The sequence below is a fragment of the Thunnus albacares genome, chromosome 19 (genome assembly GCF_914725855.1).
Source record: "Thunnus albacares chromosome 19, fThuAlb1.1, whole genome shotgun sequence".
NCBI classification, from domain to species: domain Eukaryota; kingdom Metazoa; phylum Chordata; class Actinopteri; order Scombriformes; family Scombridae; genus Thunnus; species Thunnus albacares.
Genome location: NC_058124.1, coordinates 16,027,048 through 16,048,665, shown reverse-complemented (window position 1 = coordinate 16,048,665; position 21,618 = coordinate 16,027,048). Strand labels below are relative to the sequence as shown.

Sequence of the window (21,618 nt, the reverse complement as noted above, 5' to 3'; positions counted from 1 at the left end):
ATAAGGTTTTATGCTTTGGTGTTTTCCTTGCACAGTCAAAGGTTGGTGGAGTGGAGTGCCGCTAACAAGATTACATAGGGAAGATTTGTTAGTTTGTTTTGTCCTGTTGTTGCTATTTGATTTGTGAGATCTGTTTTTTTAATTTGTGCTGTATCTGTTTATTTTTATTATATAAAATGAGACTTGTGATGAAGAAACATACTGTATATATAAATAACCTTGATGTCAACAGAAACCATGCTGCTGATCAGCACTGACTTGTGCCGCTACCACTGGGATCATCATTATTTTCCACTGTGTTAGGAGTAACCTCGCGCTCAGTCAGAGGGGAGCAGGCGGCCCCATCTTTCTCATACTCTTTTTTTAAATTTTGGCAAGCTGTTCTCTCTCAGAGCAGGACACCACAGCTGGACTGGAATATTCTGTTTACAGGTTTATTCATGGTGACAGGGAGGCTAAATGGTGGGGTATTAAAGGTGCACAAAACGGCTTATGCCAAATGAAGAGAGTTTTTCCAAAACTCATGGAGTCCAATTTTGGCTCAAATCAAACCAAGCACACAGAAGTCATGGTTACAGTGAACATTAAACACATAAACTATCCAATTTTTATTTCATTTCACTTCTTGGCAGCTGCACGAGTCTGCTGAACTTTCCAGAACTCTCTCACTCCTCACCCCCGGTGTAGCAAAACCTACAGTCCCATGGTGAACAGATGACGGATGTGCAAGATACTGTAATTAAAGCTGACAGCAACTAATGAACAAGCCTTGTTACAGGACTATAGTTACTGATAATAAACCCAAACTATCATACTTTTATACATACATTGCGCCCATTAATGGAGACATAATTAGTCTAAATAAGTTGCATAGTAAAACTGCATTAATAATGCTAAAATACTATCATTTTTTTCAATAAGGCTTGAAAAGGAGTTAGGCTGATAACAAGTCAAGATATATCCAGATCTATCCCTTTAAGTAAATACATGTAAGTAAAAGTGGCAAGTGAAAATACACAAGTATAAATCCAGCCTATAACATTTTACTGAAATAAAGTATGAAGAAAATATGCTTAAAGTATCAAAAGTGCTAATTAATCAGGGTGTCCACTTTCAGAGTGCTACATCTCATTAGATTATTATTACAGATCTATTATCATAGAAGTCTCATTTTAATGTTATAGTTAAAGCCAAATTGAGCTGCTTTATGTACCACTGGGTAATTTAATCTGCAACAGTGCATCATATTTCATGGGTTGATCATATCTACAGCCAGTACACAGTTTGTAACTACTAGCTAAGGCTGTAAAATAACTGGCGGAGTAATAATAACCCAAAAAAACATTACATTACACTCCAAACTTACTTTAAAAAAGTGCATTCAACTCTCAGGACCAAGACCTAGGTTTCATCAAAAACTAGAAGTGCACACATCTCAAACAAACAACTAAATGTCTCTTCATAGTGCTTCAGTTTTGCTTAAGTAAGTATATGTATGAGATGTCAAGTACAATATTTGTAGTATAAAGTAGCAGGAAATAGAAATACTCAAGTAATGAACAGTAGTTGAGTAAATGTGCTTAGTTTTGTACTTTCCACCACTGAATATAGTCAGAGTCTGTAATGCTAGCCAGTGGTTTGACACCTGCAGTGTGTGTGTCACGATTAGTGGTCATGATATGCCTAATGCATAAATCAACACCATCATTATCACACTTCCACAGCAGCCATCATAGCTTGTTCCTCATCTTAGTGTCCTCTCTGTTCAATCTAACTTTGTGTTTATGGTTTACACAAGCGCACAAATACACGCATTAGAATTTACTCAGCGTTTGATGACAGTCATGACAACAACACAGCTGCACGTCTGTGTGTGTGTGTGTGTGTGTGTGTGTGTGTGTGTCTCCTGCGCTCAGTCTCTGGTCGAGTCAGACAATAGGACAGTTATACTGGTGAAACCGCCGGCTCAGCCCCGGCCCGCTCCTCACATTTTCCATCTCACCATGTTCTCTCTCGCTTTGCCTCTTTTTTCCCCTCGTCTTCTCTTTCTGCTCAGGGGAGATGAGAAGTAAAGGAGCATTCGTTTATACAGGACTGAGCAGGACTTTTTTTCATTCCTTCTTTCTTTTTTAGGCCTTCATCTCTCGTAAATCTTCATCTTTCTGTTGTCAATTCTGGATTTTTTTACTTACTTTTTTACTATTAATCCATTCTTTCTTTTTTTCTTTCTTTCTCTCTGTAGTATTACACATGACTGAAGAGTTACTTTCTTACACTGTTACAAATAACATGCTGTTTTAATTTTTCTGAAATTTACTTGGTAATATGTTCTTAAAAAAACAAATATCAACATTCAAAATCCGCATCCTGGGTTTATAAAACTCAATGAACTTACTGTAATTGGCCCTAGAAATTATTTTTATGGTGCAGTGTTCCAGATGTGTTTATTGTTACGGGTAAATATTGGATGTGCCTAAGTTAAAGTCTATTGTGTAAGTAATCATTCATGGCTCGTTTGATTGTATTTTATCTGCCCCGTAGCCTCATTTATAAAAGCGTTTCACAAACAAGTTTAATGAAACCAATATGCTTACAGTACGTCAAAGTAATTCTCTTTCTAACTCTGAAGTCGATGTGGAAAAGGTCCCAAAGTGCATGCACTCACCCAGTTCATCATTTGCAATTGAAAGAAGCTGAACGTATATGAAGGGGGGAACCCAACCCGCCTCCATTCCACTGGTAGCTTTGTTACGGAGAGGAAGTAAAAGATCATGCTGACTGAAAAAAGGCTCGCTGCCAAATCTATTAGGTTACGTGACAGTGAAATTACTGAGAAGAGTAATCACTCTACATAATGTTTTTGTGTGTATTTATAAATTAAAGAAAGAAAAAAAAAGAAGAAAATAGGAGAAAAATACATTTCTTTCATATTAATTTAAAGAAACGCATTCATATTGTCATAGCTTCTGTTGCATCTTGTGTTATGTAGCTACAGTTAGCGCTTGTTCTTCGGTAAGCAAGTATACACCAAAGCCAACTTCGGTTTTGTGCTGTGATGATGAAAAAGCAATTTACTTTATGAAAACATAGAAGAAAAATGTTCTACAATTATTTATTCATTTCATAATTTTAACTGTTTACACTTATTAAAGATGATTAGGTCTAGCCTAAGTGACAACAAAATCAGACCAATATGCCATTAATTATGATTGGTCATAGTATATAAAGTAGCACGAAGCGGTGCCCAACCGAATCCACAATGGCTTATTTGCTACCGCTCGATGCGTTGGCCAAGCAAGCCTTGAGAAGACAGCTTGTATTTAAAGATTGAGTTTGCTGAAAGTGAGGAGTGGCTCGTAAGCTGTTTTCGATTACTGAGGCAGATTCTTCAAAACCTGTGTGCTCTTCTGGAGCCTCAACTAAGATCAGAGACAAAATGATCTAATCCCACTCCACCTCATCTGCAAGTACTCAATGCTATCAGTTTCCTGGCTACTGGGACCTTCCAGAGAGAGATCAGTAATAGGTCTGGCGTATCCTAGTCCACTGTTAGTCGTGTGCTCCAAGGTATCATCCATTTAACACCACAGTACATTCAGTTTCCATACACTGCTGCTCAGCAGACCCAGATAAAAAGGGATTTTTGTGCCATTGCTGGACTGCCCAAGGCACCATCTCCAAATCTGTTCCCATTCCTTAACAGAAAACAATTCCATTTAATCAACGTCAAAATAATATGCGATGCACAGAATCACATCTAGAATGTGGCGGTCTGCCGGCCGGGGGGAGAGCACGACTCTTTCGTGCTGCACAACAATTCGGTGGGTATGCGGTTGGATCGAGGTGCTGCTGGAGATGGGTGGCTTACCAGTAAGTGTTATAATACGATAGAAAGTCTGCATTATTACCTTTCAACATGAATCCAACTTTCAATTAAGGTGATCGCTACTACTGTGGCTTATGACACCACTTACCAACCCTCAAACCCAGCAGAAGGTGGCCTATAACTAGAAATTGAAGTGTGCTCACTAAGTGGTGGAGGTGGAGCAGACTATTGGTATACTGAAAGGCCAATGCCTAGACACAGCAGGTGGCAAACTTTTATACACACTTGAAAAAGTGTGCAAAATAACCACGACCTGTTGTGTTCTGCACAATACTGCAATGAAACATGGTGTGCACCCACCCCAACCCCCAACCACCTGAAGACGCGGAGGTTAATGGTTGCATGGGACCTGACTACAGACGTGGCGTTGAAATGCAACAGTGACTCGTTTCACTTTTTTAACCTGTAAGCAGATCACTTTTGTTGTGAAATATTTGATAAATGGTTTTTAAAGTTTCATTTATTTCTTTAAGAGTGTCATTAATTTGTGAAAAAGTGGAAGACATATGGTGAAGAGTCTCTAATATCTGCTCTTGAATTTTAGTATCACCGACTCTGAGATGATGTCTGTTGAGGTGGATCGTCTTGGTGGTCCATCTCTGAGAGATGGATGGCACACTGGAGCCAGATGCATCTGAAAAATAAAATAAAGACATACATATGTTTTTAGTTTAATTTATTCATAAACCAATGATTTAAAATGGGCATGTAGGTTAAAACAAAAATGGGCATATGGTAGGTTATAGATTAGGTAAAATTCAAGTGATTTTTAGATGTGTTTAATGTAGAATCAAGCAATCACCTTAATTAAATTCCCTTTGAAGATTAAAAATTTGGATTGATGCTTACTATTTTCTTCAGATCTTGCTAGTGATCCTGGGGCATGCTGTCTGGTGCTGACAGGATGTTTCCTGGCTGTGGTAGGTCACTGTCCAATGGAATATCAGACTGCACCCCAACAGAGAAACCTCTCCAATGATGGCTCATCCATGTATGTTGTTTTGACAGTTTCCTGGCCCCCTCCTGTGGCTGTAATAGTATGCTTGGCAGCAGACAGCTGTTTTTTGGTGTCCATTTTCAGATCAAACCATCTTTTAAAGAAATTTCACTAAGAGTTCTTTCTTCTGCACATACAGCACTAATCGCACTGGTGATCTCTTGCAGTGCTTTGCACTTTTCTGGACCAGTGAACCCCCTGCTCACACTTGAAAACTAACTTCATTAAAGTTATAATCTCAAAGATTTAATTTAAATAAATGTCTGTTAAGTCACTATCTATCTCTGAATGAGGTAACACAATGGTGATTGAGCCTGTGGCCTGCTGATGAAAGCCTTTGCATTTGCAGTATTACAATTATTACAAACAATGTGTCAGTGGCGACTTTCCTGCCATGCATTCAAGTCAGCGTAGCTGACGCAACAGACTCGCTCTTCATTTGCTTGTGTGCAAAGCTGCTTATCTTATGAAAGCTTTTTGTTATTGGCTTTTTACTCGTGAAGCTTTTATTGCACGTACAGTAACTGTCTCTCCTTTGCTGCGCTGCGTGTGCCCCGCCCCTCTACTATTCCGAGCAGAGGAATAGAGACAAAGTAGCGCGGCTATAAATGACAGCAAAATGCAGTAAAGACTCACACACTGAGCTGAAATGAAATGAGTGCACATAAATTAGGTAAATAACATAAATAAACAGTCCTTGCTGCATTTTGCTGTCATTTATGGTCGTGCCATATCCTCTCCTCTCCACTCCACTTGTGTTTCAACAAGGGTTCCTTGTGTGTGTGTTGCTTTAAGTAAAGCTCTCTCTGCAGAAGAAACTTTTTTTTCTGGCATTTTGGTGGCATTTTTCCTTTTTTTTTCTTTCTTTTCTTCTTTTGTCTGAGTTTAATGTTACCTGTCAAAGTGCAGTGGCTTGATGGTTTGTGGTTTGCACACGACACTTAATTCTGCTGCCCTTATATAGGCTTATTGGGGTGTTTCCTTATGCTAATTGCAAATTGCCTGGCACGGACATCTAATTTAAGATCAAATGCAATCCATCAACATACTCAGGTGGGTAAGAACAGACTTGGCTGTCAGCGCAAAGCTCATTAAGTATTTTTTCTATGAAATGGCAAGACATAAAATTACAGTTTTACAAAGAATAGAGAAAACACTTTAAGTTTTTGAAATATTTAGGTCTCATTGGTCGTTGATATTGTTAAATAAAAGTACTTGAAAAGGAGCTCTGTGAATCTGCACTCAATTGCTCTTTCTCAACAATGACCATGAACTGAAATTGAATTGTGAGAAGTGAATGTAGAAGTATACAGACAGTTGAATTTTCAATGAGGATCAAATACAGTTTCAGAGCAAATTAATTCAGTTTCATAATATTACATTCAGTTTCAAGTTTACTGAAATTCAGTACCAAACTAATAAATTCAGTTTCAAATTATGCTATTCAGATTGAGTTTTTCAATGCGGTTATTCAAGTTAAACAATACAAATTTAAATTTTGTAATTCAAATTCAGTTTTTTAATTCAATTATTCAAGTTGAGCAATTCAAATTCAACTAGAAATGATTCAAATTCTATTTCTAGTGACACATATTTCTGCTCATAGCGCATGAATCCCACATAGGAGAAAAATAAGACAACATTCATGCATGAGGCCCAATATGTCTTCTTTCCTTCACCTGTGTCCTCTTCATGACTGAAATGGATTTCAATAGGAGCAGGAGCTTTAATCTCTGTCCACCACCGGGTCAGTGTAGCTCTCTGAAAGGAGCAGCAGGTCTTAATATGTTGTCCACATAGTGAATGATGCCAAACAACCTTTTGGTTACTATTGCTGGAATAAATAAATAAATATGTGATTCCAGGAAGCAAAAAACCCCCCAAAACAAAACAAAAAAAAACTAAATTGTGAGGGGATTAATAAATCTAAACGCCTTCAAAAATCATAACTTTCATACATACAGAGCATCAGGGTAAGACCCAGAGTAAGTGTACTGTAAACATAGTTGATGAAGGGAACAATGGCATAATTGAGAACTGTACAAATGCACACACACACATGCAAGATCATATACACACAGACTTCTCACTTCATGAAATGCCAACCTCTCCACACACACACACACACACACACTCTCACACACACACACACGCAGACTTATCTAAACACAGTCTAATGCAGTACTGTGCACTATGGAAAATGTATATGCGGAACAAATTTGATTCATAAATGGGCAGGTTTCAATTTGAATCCTCGCCCAATCTCTTATGGCTGGCTGCTAAAATAGAGCTCAGCCTGTGGAACTGGAGAGAGAAAGAGAGAGAGAGGGGGAGAGAGACGGAGGGAGAGAGATGGAGAGGTGGAGGTGGGAGACGAGAGAATCACCATTCAAGGTGATTTGAACGATAGTTTCTGTGCGGAGCTACAAGGCTGGTTGAGTGAATATGAGCAGCCAGCTAGTGAAGCCAATTTTATACTTGGCTAAGTTTTCTCTTATACTATGTACCTGAGTACACACACACACACACACACACACACACACACACACACACACACACACACACACAATCTACATATGTACAAACAGACACCTGCAGGTACACATGTGTGCACATATCCTCAATTTGACGGATTTTCATAATCTTTTTTATCCTTGTGATGACCACCTGGGCAAGAATACACACATGCACACAAGAATAGCTCTTATTTTATTTCTCTAATGGCAGGTGTCCTCACCTAATGATGAAAACAGTGAAAAAAGACAAATATAGAAATACACTGCATGCCCAAAAGCAGAACAAGGATGTACATTCCAAAACCGCGGGCATTACGGTAATATCCTGCTATAACTCCACTCTTCTGGGAAGGCTTTCCTCAAGATTTTAAGGACCTGGCTGCAGGGATTTGCTCCCATTCAGCCACAAGAGCAACAGTGAGGTTGGACGATAAAGTCTGGCTCACAGTCAGTGTTCCAGTTCATCCCATGCTGGATGGGGTTGAGGTCAGGCGTCTGTGCAGGCCAGTCAAGGTCTTCCACACTAAACTGGGAAAACTATTTCTTTATGTACCTCGCTCTGTGCACAGAGGCATTGTCATGTATGAGTACAGCAAGAAAAATGTGTCAATGTTAATTTGGGCACCTGTCTGTTGTTTTAAGACAGACTTGGAAAAACTGTGTACCCGTCTTTTAATTGGAACTAAGAGGTCTAAACATAACCCCAGACCAAAATATATGACTCTATTCTCTATAGTAGGAAAAGGAGAGCTAGAGAGAGACATGAGAAAGAAAGAGAAACATAAAAATAAAGTGAGGAGGGGGTGTAAGTGTGGCGAAGACAGAAGAAGAGAGAAAACAAGAGAGAAGATGATGAAAAAGCAAACAGGTTCTTCATATTATCACCATCTAACCATCCAACTAACCATCAACGGCTACAACACATTATGAAAAGATTAAATATCCGAGACACTACACGTGGAGAGGACAATTAGCCGCCTGCACGCTGTTATACAGTTTGATTAATGTCATGTGCAGTACACGACTTTCTTGTAAACTTTAAATGACACCTAACGATGTCATTGCAGATCAAAACAAAAATGGAAAAAATTACAAGTCCAGTACACAGATAAACTGTATTTGCCAAAGTACATGTGTGCCCTACACTCTTTCCTTCTTTCACTCAGGGCGTGGTTCCACAGACAGGAAACAGTTCCCTCTGCTTTTAGCTGGGGCCCTGCACAGGGTGTATATATGTGTGTGTGTGTGTGTGTGTGTGTGTCGGGGTGTAGTGTGCCCACTCAAACACGTCAATAAGTGAAGAAATACTTTTCCCCTCTCTTTCGTCAGAGCAAGCCATTGGTCCGTCTCTTGTTTCCAAGCTTGAGTCATATCTGACTGATTCCAAAAATTCTGTGATTTTTGTTCATCCAAAACATTTTACATTTCCTAAGTAGTAAGTGAATTTCACTGTAAAGTAGACCACAATGTTTAATAGACATAGACTTCCAAAATAATGTTCTAAGAGCAGAAATATTTTTTTTCACAAATCTTCTTCATCCGATGCCAATTTGAAACATGGTATCGCAGAGATGAAATGATGAATGACGAAATATTCTGCACTATCTTATTCTATTCTATTATGTTCTGTTCTATTCTACTCTGTTTGTGTGTGTTTGTGTCCAGACGGACGTCAAAGTGGTCAGTTCATCTTGGCTAAGTTGCCAAGGGCTGGACCAGTGTGGTTTTGTTTGAGCTCATTGCCAAAGTACTGCGCATGTGTGTGTCTGTGTGTGTGTGTGTGTGTGTGTGTGTCTGTGTGTGTGTGCAGAGTTGGGCTGTCCTCAGGCTAAAATGAGCACCGACCACAACAGACAAACAGATCGACTGATAGACAGACAAAAAGAAGGAAAGAAATTGAGAGAGAGAGCGACCACAGAAGAGAGAGAGGGCCTCCCTGTGAAATAGTTTCCAAATACAACAACTCCTTCACACACACACACACACACAGTTTTTCAACACGGAGGTCACGGATCTCGACTGCTCCTTTACTGGACACTGGATTAAATCTACACTGGTCCTCCATATGTTGTCCACACTGATGTTTGTAGGATGGTAGTGAGAGTAGGATGTCTTGCTCAGTCAGTAAGCTTTATGTCATCAACTGTATGTTGTTCTTCATTTGCAATGTATGAAGAAGAAACCCTATACCGAGGTAGTATGATGCCTTGCTCAAGGGTACTTTTAATGTGGCTGAGTTTCACGCGTTCAATTTCACTGCTCAGGAAGGATTCAAACCAACTGCCTTCAAATCACAGCTGAAACAGAAAAGTGCAGATGAGAGTACAGAAAAATAAAATGTATATTTATTGCTGTGTGCATGAAGAAATAAAGGCCAGTAATTGCAACTACATAAATAAATAAAATAAAAAAGTGGCAGAATTACCATTGAGGAGTCTAATTTAATACAACAAATATTGATAAATTTAAAGCCTTGTCATTATGAATTACATTAAACATGTTTCATTGTGTAAACAGACATTTCGCACAATGAAACACGCCGGCATGTTCATCACGTTGCTATAGATACGAGTACCGTTGTGAAAGCCCCGCAATTCACCAGGCAATTACTGTAGTTATTCAGCGCATAAATAAATACTGCTTCCTATGGTGCATTGTTTGTTAATACATACAGGACAAACATATTTTTGTCCTTTTTTTTTTTTTTGAGATTTTTTGAGATTGTGTTTTACATTGTTGTGACTTCAGAGTATTAATAATATAAGTAACACTACAAGTATCTGACATGGCTTGCCTATTTTAGATATATTTGAGTATCATAAGAGGTTAGTAAATTTACTTTAGCCCATACCAAGCACTACGGACCAGCCAAAAGAAATTGAGGTTAACCTGTAATTGGGACCATATGCTTTCTCTTGTTAAGGTAAATAAATGCCATGTCAATTATTGTCACCTATACAAATTATGACTGAGATGATTGGTTTTTCATGTCTCAGTACCAGCTAGTTACTATCATAGCTTGTGGGTTCAGAGCTGCCCGGCCACAGGAACAAATCTAAAGAGGCCTCTGCACTGGTAAAGACATTATCGCTTAGAATAACCCTGTCCTGGATGTGTGTGTGTGTGTGTGTGTTTATGTATGCGTAATTGTTTTGACCAGCAGTTAAAGATCTGAACATGCAATCGGCTTCTCTGTGGTAAAGTCTCTTCTTTCTTTTTTACTTTTTTTGTTGTTTCCCTGCATGCGCCATCAACCCGGCCTCCACCCCTTCCTCCCTCCTTCTGTCTCATTCTTTTCTGCTTCTTGTCTTCATAAAACTGTTTTTAAACTTTGTATATCTTCTTTGCTTGTTTGATGAGGTTTTGCCCTCCCCTCTCCTCGGTCGCCGTGCCCCTCTGTTGTCTGTTTTTCTCTCTTTCCTCTCAGACTTTTTCTCTGTCTGTGTTTCTCGACAATGAACCTCAGTGACCCCGTAGACTGGCCCTCTTTTATGGGGATACCACTCAACTTAAGGAATGGGACAGTTTCTCTGTCCTGCAGGAAAGTTGTTTTTACCATTGTGTCGCCACGGTTTCACTGTTGTTCCAACGTCATAAGACTGTGTTAGCTTATAATGTCGGCTTTCAGTCCTTCTCATCACCCTACAAACTTTCTAGACGAGAAAGACAGGAGTAATGGTTTCATAAGGTAGCCCATGTGATATTCACATTGAATATTACATGTGTAGGCCAAACAACTCAGTGTGTCTGGCTGCTAATGTCAGTTTGAAGTGCTTCACACTGGATTTACCCCCCACGTCTGTTTTGTTCACACAGGATAAACTAAGTCTATGTTTCACTTGGATTTACAAAGCAAATCCCAGATGTCCGGATACGATTGAAGCACAGCTTGATGAGCCTTCTTAATGTGCGCCCAAAATGCTCAACAAATCAAAGTTCTCGTTCATTCCCACTGCAGCTTTCAACCCCAAAGAGAAGGAAAATGAGCAAAAAAAACAAACAAAGAAAATTCACTGAGATGCTTATATACCTGGGGCCAAAAAGATCCAATGACTCTATTTTTTGGCAGAAGGAGGTAGACTTTTGCAGGTGAATTCTTACTTAATAGATGATGGGAAATGTAGATTCACATGGGATAAAAAGCACAGCCAACTTCTGCAGCCTTGATAACTCACAGGAGGACTGCAGGCAATACCTGACAATACGACTGCACTGATAAATGACAGTTGGACGTGATTTTCATGATTGCGACAGTCCCAGAAAACCATTTTATGGCTTTGTCTGAAATACACAAATCATATGGGCACTGAGCTTGTAGATGTGTTAATTTTCCTGCATAACAACATAATCTGTTTGATGAAACTCAGTGTGAGACGGCGTGAAAATACGGACTGTCCTGTTGAGTTTGTTGTCGCACATGCACCTGTGCTGAAAAGGCTGACAATATACACCTTGAGCCAGGTGATGTGATGGTGTCTAATGAGTTTGAATGCAGGAGTATTTGTACATTACACAAATATAGAACAAACCATCACCACATTTGCAAAAGGGAGGAGGTCGGGTCATGGAGTACGTGAGATGGAGAGAGAAAAGAGGAGAAAAACAATCAGCTTGCTTTGTATGGCTGCATCCAATCAGATGTTGTAACCAGGTTACAGGAATGACATGCTGACAGTCAGGTGGTAATCCAATGGTCCAATAGTCATCCACTGCAGAGGGCTTATGGATGGTCAAGTACGCCTGTGAACCGCTTGGCAACTGGCATCTGAGACGAAAGGAATTCCACGTCCAGTGATGAGAAGGAGATGAAGTCATCAAGTGGCTAAACGAAGACGGAGATCAGGATCAAATCACATTACATGCTCCCAGATGTGGATGAGGATCAGAAGGAAGGGAAACTTGATTGGAGGTGACAGGGGTCGTCATATAGAAGGAGAAGCATAAAAAAGGAAAAGTGGAAAGATGAATAAAAGAGAGAAAAATGGAGATGACAGCGGTGAAGGAATAGAAAGAAGAAAAACGGAAGTTGGAGAGAGATACGGAGAGATGCAGAGGGTGAAGAATAAAGTTACAAAGACAGGTCATTTTTCTCTTCTTCTAATTGGAAATTAAATAACAAAGACAATTTTTATACACAGGAGGAGATGGAGGAACACTAAAATACTGAACACACACAGGCAGGACACAAAACAGCTGTGAAACGACCCAGAGGGAAAACACAACTCTGACTGACGTACGCACCAATCAATTTAAACTTTTGCACCATTGTGTCTACGCCGGCTTGTGTGCATCCATGCGTGAGAGTGTGTTTAGTGGGCAGCAGAAAAGGCCAGGAAACAGGAAATGGGATGGAAATTAATGAAAATGTTTTTAAAATTAGAATTCATGGTTTCACCAGGAGAGATTTGGATTTTCTCCTGGTTAAGTGGGAGAAGAGAGGATCCTTTTCTCTCTCTCTCTCTCTGTCTGTCTGTCTGTCTGTCTCTGCCTTTACCACAAGAAAAGGGGTAGGCATAACAATGAGAGTGTTGTTGCCTCTTGCAGAGCATCCCAGAAGAGATTCAAATTCAAACTTTTCTGCCGTAATTTACATCTAATATGCAATGACAGAGGAGAGAGTAAATGAGAAAGAGAGCCGAGGGGAGAAAACACAGTAACAGTACAATGTTACTACTTTACATACATCTACTGTGCATCTGCCACTCACATACAGCATAAATAGTGTGTGCGTGTGTAGTATAGAGTCTGCTGTACATTTTAGGTTGCAAACCAGTACAACAAAGCAGGCTGTATACATCAAACCATATTAAATTTGGTTTGTTTACAGACTGCTGTGGTTCTTATTCCCTGATATTTTCTTTTAAGGGAATTTTTCCTTATTTGAATTGAGGATCTAAGGATGGAGGATGTATTGCTGTACAGACTGTTAACCCCCCTGAGGCAAATTTTTGATTTGTGATATTGGCCTCTCATGCTTTGACTTGGTTCCAGGTGTGTTTTATAGCGTCCACACATATGAAAGAGCCTGCAAGTCAAGGTGGAAGCAAAACACAATTCCCAAACGCAAACACAATTCCTTCAGCCATATATACTTCAAAATGGACTGGGCATCAATAGTAAATGCATAAGTGATTCTGTTTATATTAGAGAGACTCTTGACGGACAAATAGGACCCGCGAGGGGAGATCACATGACCGAATAGGGGTAGCTGAGTGTGACCCGATACGTTATTTTATAGACCACACTGACTATGGGTTTGCAGATGTAGTTTTTAATCTAAAATATTACAACGGACACATTTTAGAAGGAATTTATTGTAAAAAGATGACGTTTGTTGTGTTTTTTCCATATTGGCATTGAGCTGTGTAAGCTTTACTGCGTTTTTCTCTTTGCTGTAGAGAGTTTTACGCATTTTCAAGTGCCAGTCGTGTTTCGTTCTTCTTCACTGTTTATCTGATGTTATAGTACAACTGGCAAGTCTATTGAAAACTAGCCTATTAAACGCCTTTGACTGTCTCCGTTGGTCACGTGATCCTCTCCTTGCAGGTCGAAGTTGTCCGTCAAGAGCCTCCCATTTATACTATGCTAGTTGCATATCAGATGACGGACAGTATATGTGGACCCTTGTGGCCAAGCAGATGCAAGTATAACTAATTGTGCTTTACTTTATGGACTTCAGCTAGCAGTTGGAGCATAGCGTAGCACTTCCTTTTGATGATAAACCTGCTATTTTGCCCTTCTGATCACACACAAATTCAATGCAATTTGGTGCAAATTGAAAACCAGTAGATGACAAGCTGCTATACCAAGTTCTGTACAATTTATTGCCACCAGTGGAAGCCAAATGTGTTAGCAGACACAGCAAACACAGTGACATAAAAGTTAACTTGTTTGGAGTTCTCCAATGATACAATTAACATGTATTAGTAATACAGGAATGTCTGGCACAATGCCATGTTTTCCCTTTTTACTGGCAAAGAAAGATATGTTTTGGATCAGAGAGGCATTCTGACTGATTTTTATTCAGACAAGATTATAATTTGATTGACTTGGAAAGTAAGTGAAATAAAACTCAGAGGGTTTTGCTCTACGGTCTAAGGTGAATTTCTCACACAAGATGGAAAATTGCAACCTGACATTTCTAGGCAAAGTGTCTGTCAGTCTCAATCCTTTCACCTCCTTGTTTTCACTTAGCTTGAATTCATTCTGTCTGTTTTTCTGTCTGAAAGAGATACAAAATAAAGAGAGATTGGCATGAAGAAAAAAGCAGGAGAGGCAGCAAACAAAAATCAAAACCACAACCCAAAAACATTTCGCATAGTGGTTCCAAATAAAAGCAACCCATTAAAAAGACACATACATATTCTGAGTAAAATATAAAGTTTGCTAGATGGTAAAAAAGAAAAAGATTTGAATAAGAATGAAATGAGAGAGCTGCTGTCCGCTGCCTGCTCTCAGTGGATAGTTTCTGCTCTGCGTCACTCACACTTACACATACACACCGCAGATAATGCAGACAATATGGTCATCACCATGCTTATATGTCATCCCCTCTCTCTCCATCTGTATGTCTCTGCCCCATCATCTCCTCTATTCTCTTCCCCCCTGCCTCCATGTCTTTCATCCCTTTCCCTTTTATCTCCGTCCTCCTATCACACCCTCACTAACTCTCCTCTCTACGCCTCTCATTTTCCTTTCCTCGTCTTTCTCTTTTTGACCCCCTTGCGCCCTTAATCTCCAATTGTCTCCTACTCCTTCTACTCCTCTTCCCTCCTTCACCCTCTTTCATAGTAAACTACAGTAATATATAGCTTCATTATATCAGCTGACAAATAAAATTTAGAGTTGAGTTCAACATTTTATTGATCCTCTATAAAATAAGACATGGTTTAGCTCTGGTTTATGTTATTTATCTTTTAATGGGTAACAAGGTAGAGATGAGAAGGCGGGCAGTGGTAGAGGTGTCTAAACTGTCAAAAGGTCGTTGAACACATCTCTATGCATGCAGTGTTATACATGCACATACAGAGATGGGTTTTTAAAATTCTTTATTTTCAGAACCTTTTTTTTTTTTAGGTATCTTTCAAGATGTTCAACTTTTGGCCATTGTTTTTGTGTAACAATTTTGGAAAAAAGCAGCCGGCTGAACTCCCTCAGTCAATACCTGAAAAGCCACTATATTTGGTGCTAGCAAAATAAATTGAGAAAATATTTTGGAGTAAAGATTTTCTTATCATCAGTCATTTCAAAGCTAACTCATAAAAAGTTTTATTTTCATACATTTTGGGAGGCCAGGTATCAGTTAATGGGTGGCTTTTTCACACTGGAACAGAAAATCATTCAGTCCAATAGAGTACAGAAGTCCTCCAAGGCCTAATGATCTCACTGACTGCCATTACTTTCTCATTCAAGGATACAAGCTTTCTATACAGACCTGCCCGTTTAGAAAGTTTGAAAGCTCCTCTGTTACCTCTGTAGCGGCTGGCATTGATCAGCAACGCTCGCAAGTCCCTGCTCATAAATTACAGTCAGTTTGTGCAAAGAGCCAGTGAAATATTACTGATTGCACCTTTAACATCGGCTACCAGCAAGCATTAGCATGCTTTCAGCATAAATCTCGTTAGCGCACTATGGCATCATTTAGCATTTTTACATCAGCTAACCTGAGACACAGTGTAGCACATCAGAATGAGTTAGGATGAGTAAATAATGACAGAGATGAGGGATAGGTGTGTGTGTATCCTGTTTGCTTACATGGATTTGGTCATTTTAAATACATAGTCGTATGTTAGTGTGTGTGTGTGTGTGCATGTCTGTGTGTAAAAATGTGAGCTTTTGCATGTGTGTGTAAAAATGTGAGTTTCTGCGTGTGTGTGAATGCACGACTGTGCACATAAACCGCTCAATAAGAGTAATTTATCAGACAACATCTTGTTGCAGTGTGTTTTTTTAATCTTCCAGAGATTCTGTTATCGTTAGAATTATGATAGCCCACCACAGGACAAATATCTGACTGAACAATTTGTGTGTGTGTGTGTGTGTGTGTTTGTTTGCATGTGTGTGTCACTATAAATCATATCTGATTATGGTGATCAGGCAGGCAGAGAGAAGAGTGATGAGAAGGAGGGAGGGAGGAAGACAGAAACGGAGGAGGAGAGAGAGACACACACACACACACATACACACACATAAAAGACAGACAGCTGGATGGAGGGAGGATGGAGGGAAAACAGAGAGAGTGGTAGATGGATGGCAAAACAGAGGTCATAATTCATACCAACAAACCTCCAACACTCAACTGAAAAATGATGACGCTTCACTAACATTAAGTTACTAATCACTCATCTACATGGGGCGCGTGTGTGCGTTTGCGTGCATTTGCTTTGAAAGACTTCACATACATTAGACCGCTAATAAGTCATTCTGTGTGTGTGTGTGTGAGTGACCAAATTGTGGGCTAAGGAGAGGAGAGAGAAAGACATTTGTTTCATTGACTTCAGAATGTTTTCAGTTCTGAGCATTCATTTATCATCTTTATGTTAAGCAGTTTCTGTGTGTGAGTATTTGTGCACATCATGGACGCATAAAGAGAACTGGATACAGGAACAGCGCCGGGATTTGAAGCAAATTTAACATAGCGGCCAAACCGTGTAATTACAATGTCAGGTGATGCGCACTGGCTCAAAAAGACTTTTTCCCCATAGACTTATGTTTGAAAGAGATGTCTGCAAACCAATAACGACCGCTGCCAAATGACTCGTTTCACTATCAGAATTTGATCCATTCGGTCCGATTTCACATTTCGAAAGCCTAGAAAAATTGCACAATTGAATTGTTTTATCCCCATTCAAGTTAGCCGGAGGGCTAAACCGGGAAGTTAGTAGTCTCAGCCAGCGGAAGTCTCTAATGAGCATGCTCCATGTGTGCATGCGGCCTATTGAGCGTGCACAGTATGTTTTCATACGCGTAATTTCTTTACAGCGGGAAGTGGCTTTTTTGGCTTCATGCACCACAGAGCAACTTTCACAGAGCCCTGCCTCCAACGCTGTATCCAACTCTCTTTATACATCCATGGTGCATATATGTGTTTTTTGCTGCTTTCAAATAAAAATAGATTATTAGCAACACACACAATGTACAGTGTTGTAAGTAAACTGTATATGCAGTGCAATGCAGAATATATGCAGGATATTTGTATGTAACAGCAAGTCTTTGATGGACCAGTAAAAAGAAATGTATTTGTTTTTGTTTTTTTTAACATGGTAAATGTCATGAATTTTGATTTGGCAGATTTTAAAAGGGTCCAGGAGAATGTCACAAAATGTTCACTTGTGTATTTTCTCAAATCACCCCTGCAGAAGATTTCCATCATTCATTTAAGGGTTTTTTTATACTACATGTAACAAAAGATCTGTTCTGAACCAAAATTTGAATAATGCAATGGAAAATGTCATTATCTAGAGTTGACAAGCTTGTATACAAAATTATTCCAAAGAACAACCAGTGTGCATCATCATGTGTGCGGGATAATACCTTCCAACTTGTATCTTCCATATTTATTGTAAATGACACAGAGGCAAAGAAACACCTGAGGTCAAACTCTTTCAGCTGGTTTTCCCCTGCAGCTGTCCATAAAACCTGCAGGCTACCACTCTTTCCTCTTATCATCATTAGTTGATTTAGGCATCCAGATTCACAAGAATATCAAACATGTTTGGCACTGCATTATATATATATATAGCATATAGCTAAGCCTTACTGTTGCTGTCCTTATCTGGAGTTCAAAACTGCACCATTAAATTAGAGCAGCAAACAAACAGTCAAAGGTGTTCGATTATACTGTCCTTGTTACACTAGAGAATAATGGACACTTGTCTGACAAGGAGAATTGAGAATTCTCAGTGGCTATTGTATAAAATGGCCTGGAGACTTTATCTTTTGCTGCCCATACCAGAGAGAGGTCAAAGGTCAGGGTCAGCAACAGGACAACACTGCTGAAACTCTCTTTTGTAAAGGACTTCCTGTCTAACCGCTGTTAAAACATGTGTTAAAGTTGTAAAACAGCGCTCATGTCACAACAGAATCAGTATGTGTGACTATCTTCTCCTGATACTGAGAGTTTTACAAGAAATCAGCTATAAACACACTCTTGCAGTTAGGAATAGAATAGAATTGAATAAAAACATACATGGTTTTACATATTTCATCAAAAATGAGCCATCCCATTTTTGAATATACTTTTCATACGATGGTCATTACTCTATTTATAGAATAGTGCAAAATGAAACACTGTGCACGATACTTTAATCATTAACATGGTTAATATGCTAAATATGCGGACACAAGTCTGTGTCATCTTTTTTTTTTTTTTTTTTTTGTTACGGACAAAATGAAAGAAGTGTCCTTGAGCAAGATACTGAAGGCCTACAGCTCCAGGGGAGCAGTTGTGTAGCTGACCCTGCGGTTTGACCTTCCTGTTGAGGAGGCAAGCGAAAAGATGAATTTGTCCTTTGGGGATCATCAATAGAGAAAATAAAAAAGAAAGCAAGCAAGGCCATCCATGTCCAAAACACAAAACCCAAAGTAGCAGTAAAACATGGTGGGAGGTGTTGCGATTAACACATGTTGAAACTGACATCCTTCAGACTGAGCCTGTGGGTGCAGCATTTTCCCTGTTTCTGATACTCGTGTGTGTGTGTGTAAGCCTGCAATGACCAAAGCTATCTGCACCGAGGTAGACGAGCACTGACTTCATCACCAGCTTAAACTGAGAGTGTGTGTATATGTGTGTGTGTTTGCACTCTATATGTATGCAGTGCGTGTTGTTGATGACAGTTGCTGATCAGTAACCTGCATGTTGATTGCAGACTAATAGTGTGTGAGAGAGAGTGTGCACGTGTGTTGATTGCAAGGTGTGTGTGTGTGTGTGTGTGTGTCTGTATGTGTATGCGGGTGTGTCTGCTGATTGCAGAGTAATGCAGATCAGATGAAGCAAGAAATCGGCTTTTTGGCTCCATCAATCATCTCTCGTCTCTCTCCCCTCATCTCTCTCTTTCCTTCCTCTCTGGCTCATTCATGCTCCGACTTTCACTGTCTCAGTCTTTCTATTTCTTTCTCTTTCAGTCTCTCATCATCGCCCTTTATCTTTCTCGCACACGCTTTACTTCCTCTTTTGAATTCGCCACAGTTACGCCTGACAGTTACAGGTGGCATTTTTAACTTTTTATATTTTCTCTGAGAGCAAGTGTATAGTGACAGATTGGATTCATTACAATGAGAAAAGAAAGGTGAACATTTGACAGATTTTATCCCCTTTTGGTTTTGGAACAATTTTGATACCTGACGTAGTTCTACAACAATGTATAAAGCAAATATTTTGTGAGCAAAAAATTTTCATGTGATCCATAACTTGAAACCCCTTCAAACACAAAGCTTTCCGCATCATGAAGTACTGACAGTTTGGCACTCCTGTGGAGAGTTTTCCTCAGAGGAAACGCACTGTTGTCTGGGAAAGAGTTTGAGAAACATGATGCATTCATCTTTCGACCTGCTCTGAGAAGGTGGGCGGCGAACTGCACGAGGCGCACTTATTCTTGGCACCAAGATAATAATAATTACTTTATTTGTATAGCATCTTTCATACAAAAAAAAGCAGCTCAAAGTGCTTCACATCAAAAAAGACCTAAACTGAACATAAAAACATGTAAATGTACATAAGATGGAATAAGAGATAAGATAGGATAAGATACGATAAAAGATAAAATAAAGTGAAAATACGATACATAGAACGCATACTTCAGTGGTGGTAATTCGAGACTTAATACGTGAAAACTCCAAAAGTATTTTGCGATGTGCACACAATCTGTAAATCAGCAACTAGGTCTCTGAAGCCATAAGCATAACAAAACCTCCCTTTTCCCCACGGACACAGACTCACCACTGGTCTTGATTAACTGAAATAAGCCTCTTTTAGCTTACCCCAGATAGCAGCTACTGTATTGGCTTTGCCACACCCTCTACTGCACCTCACCTCCACTGTGGCACATGTGGAGCCACTGGCGCAGTCAAGGAAATGACCTCACTGCACCCCGGGAAATTGCCAGTTTGCCGGTGCAACACTGCATTCCACGCCGTGCACCAACACCAGTATAGAGCCCACAGTGTTCAATTTATTTGATGTAATACTGTATGTCATTTACCAATGTCAAATGCTCAATGTCAAAGGGAAATGTATGAAGAGTATTACTCATTGCTGTAGGCTAGGAATAAAGGTGTATTACACACTAGTCATTTGTAGACCTGGTTTCACTTTGTATTTGATCAGTAGACGCACGCACCTAAAATTCTGATTAAATATCTATTTGAAACTTAACTGTTCTTTTGGCTTTGCTATCACAGTTTTAAAAGATGATACCCGTGTAATTGTACTCTGTTAGACACCATTATAACTTCTGCAAATCAAAGATGGGATGGCCTTTTAGGATAGAGGTGTAAGCAAACATAGGGTTTCATCTGGAGGTCTGTGCAAGTCACTTTCTGGATTGTCTTTTCGGTATTCAGTATGAGTCAAGTAAAGGTTTGTATTCATCCTGAGTTATTTAAATGGAATTAGTCATTTGCTCTGTTCTGAATCAATAGAGAGACAGAGAGAGGGTCAAACAGAATAAGAGAGAGAGAGAGAGAGACTGAGAAAAATGTATGCATGCATGCAAGTGTATGTGTGTGTGTGTGTGTGTGTGTGTGTGTGTGTGTGTGTGTGTGTGTGTGTGTGTGTGTGTGTGTGTGTGTGTGTGGATTACTGGAGGGGTCTTAAACACATAAATGCACTTCAGACACCTGCAGATAATCATGCACACAGACAAACACATCCATCTGGAAATAAGATCAGGTACCATATGAAGAGGAAACAGGTGTGCTTCTCCTTCACTTCAGATCAACAGATTAAAGAATCCCATTATCTTGGTTTAATTAGATTATATAATCTTATTTGAATAACTTGTTAGTCTTGAATATATTCTGCCTCTTGTGTTGGTTTATATGTTCTCTTGCTTATTTCTGATTGTACAATGTGCCCTTAAAGAAGAAAAGATACCGATGTTGCATCTGCATCAAAATCCTTCAGCAGCAGTTTTTCGTTGTAAATAAAACGAACACCAAATGATCAAGACATAAGACGTATGTAATGAAGATTAAAGGTTATTGTCCCCAGAGGGTAACTG

General features: G+C 39.5%; 1 long non-coding RNA gene across 1 annotated transcript; it reads right to left on the bottom strand.

The window, feature by feature from the left end:
• Window positions 1–4,328: 4,328 nt before the first annotated feature.
• LOC122969611 lies at window positions 4,329–5,505 on the bottom strand. Its single transcript, XR_006399062.1, has 2 exons — window positions 4,736–5,505; window positions 4,329–4,520 (listed from the first exon to the last, which is right to left on the bottom strand). It is a non-coding gene; the product is annotated as an uncharacterized LOC122969611 (long non-coding RNA).
• Window positions 5,506–21,618: the final 16,113 nt, after the last annotated feature.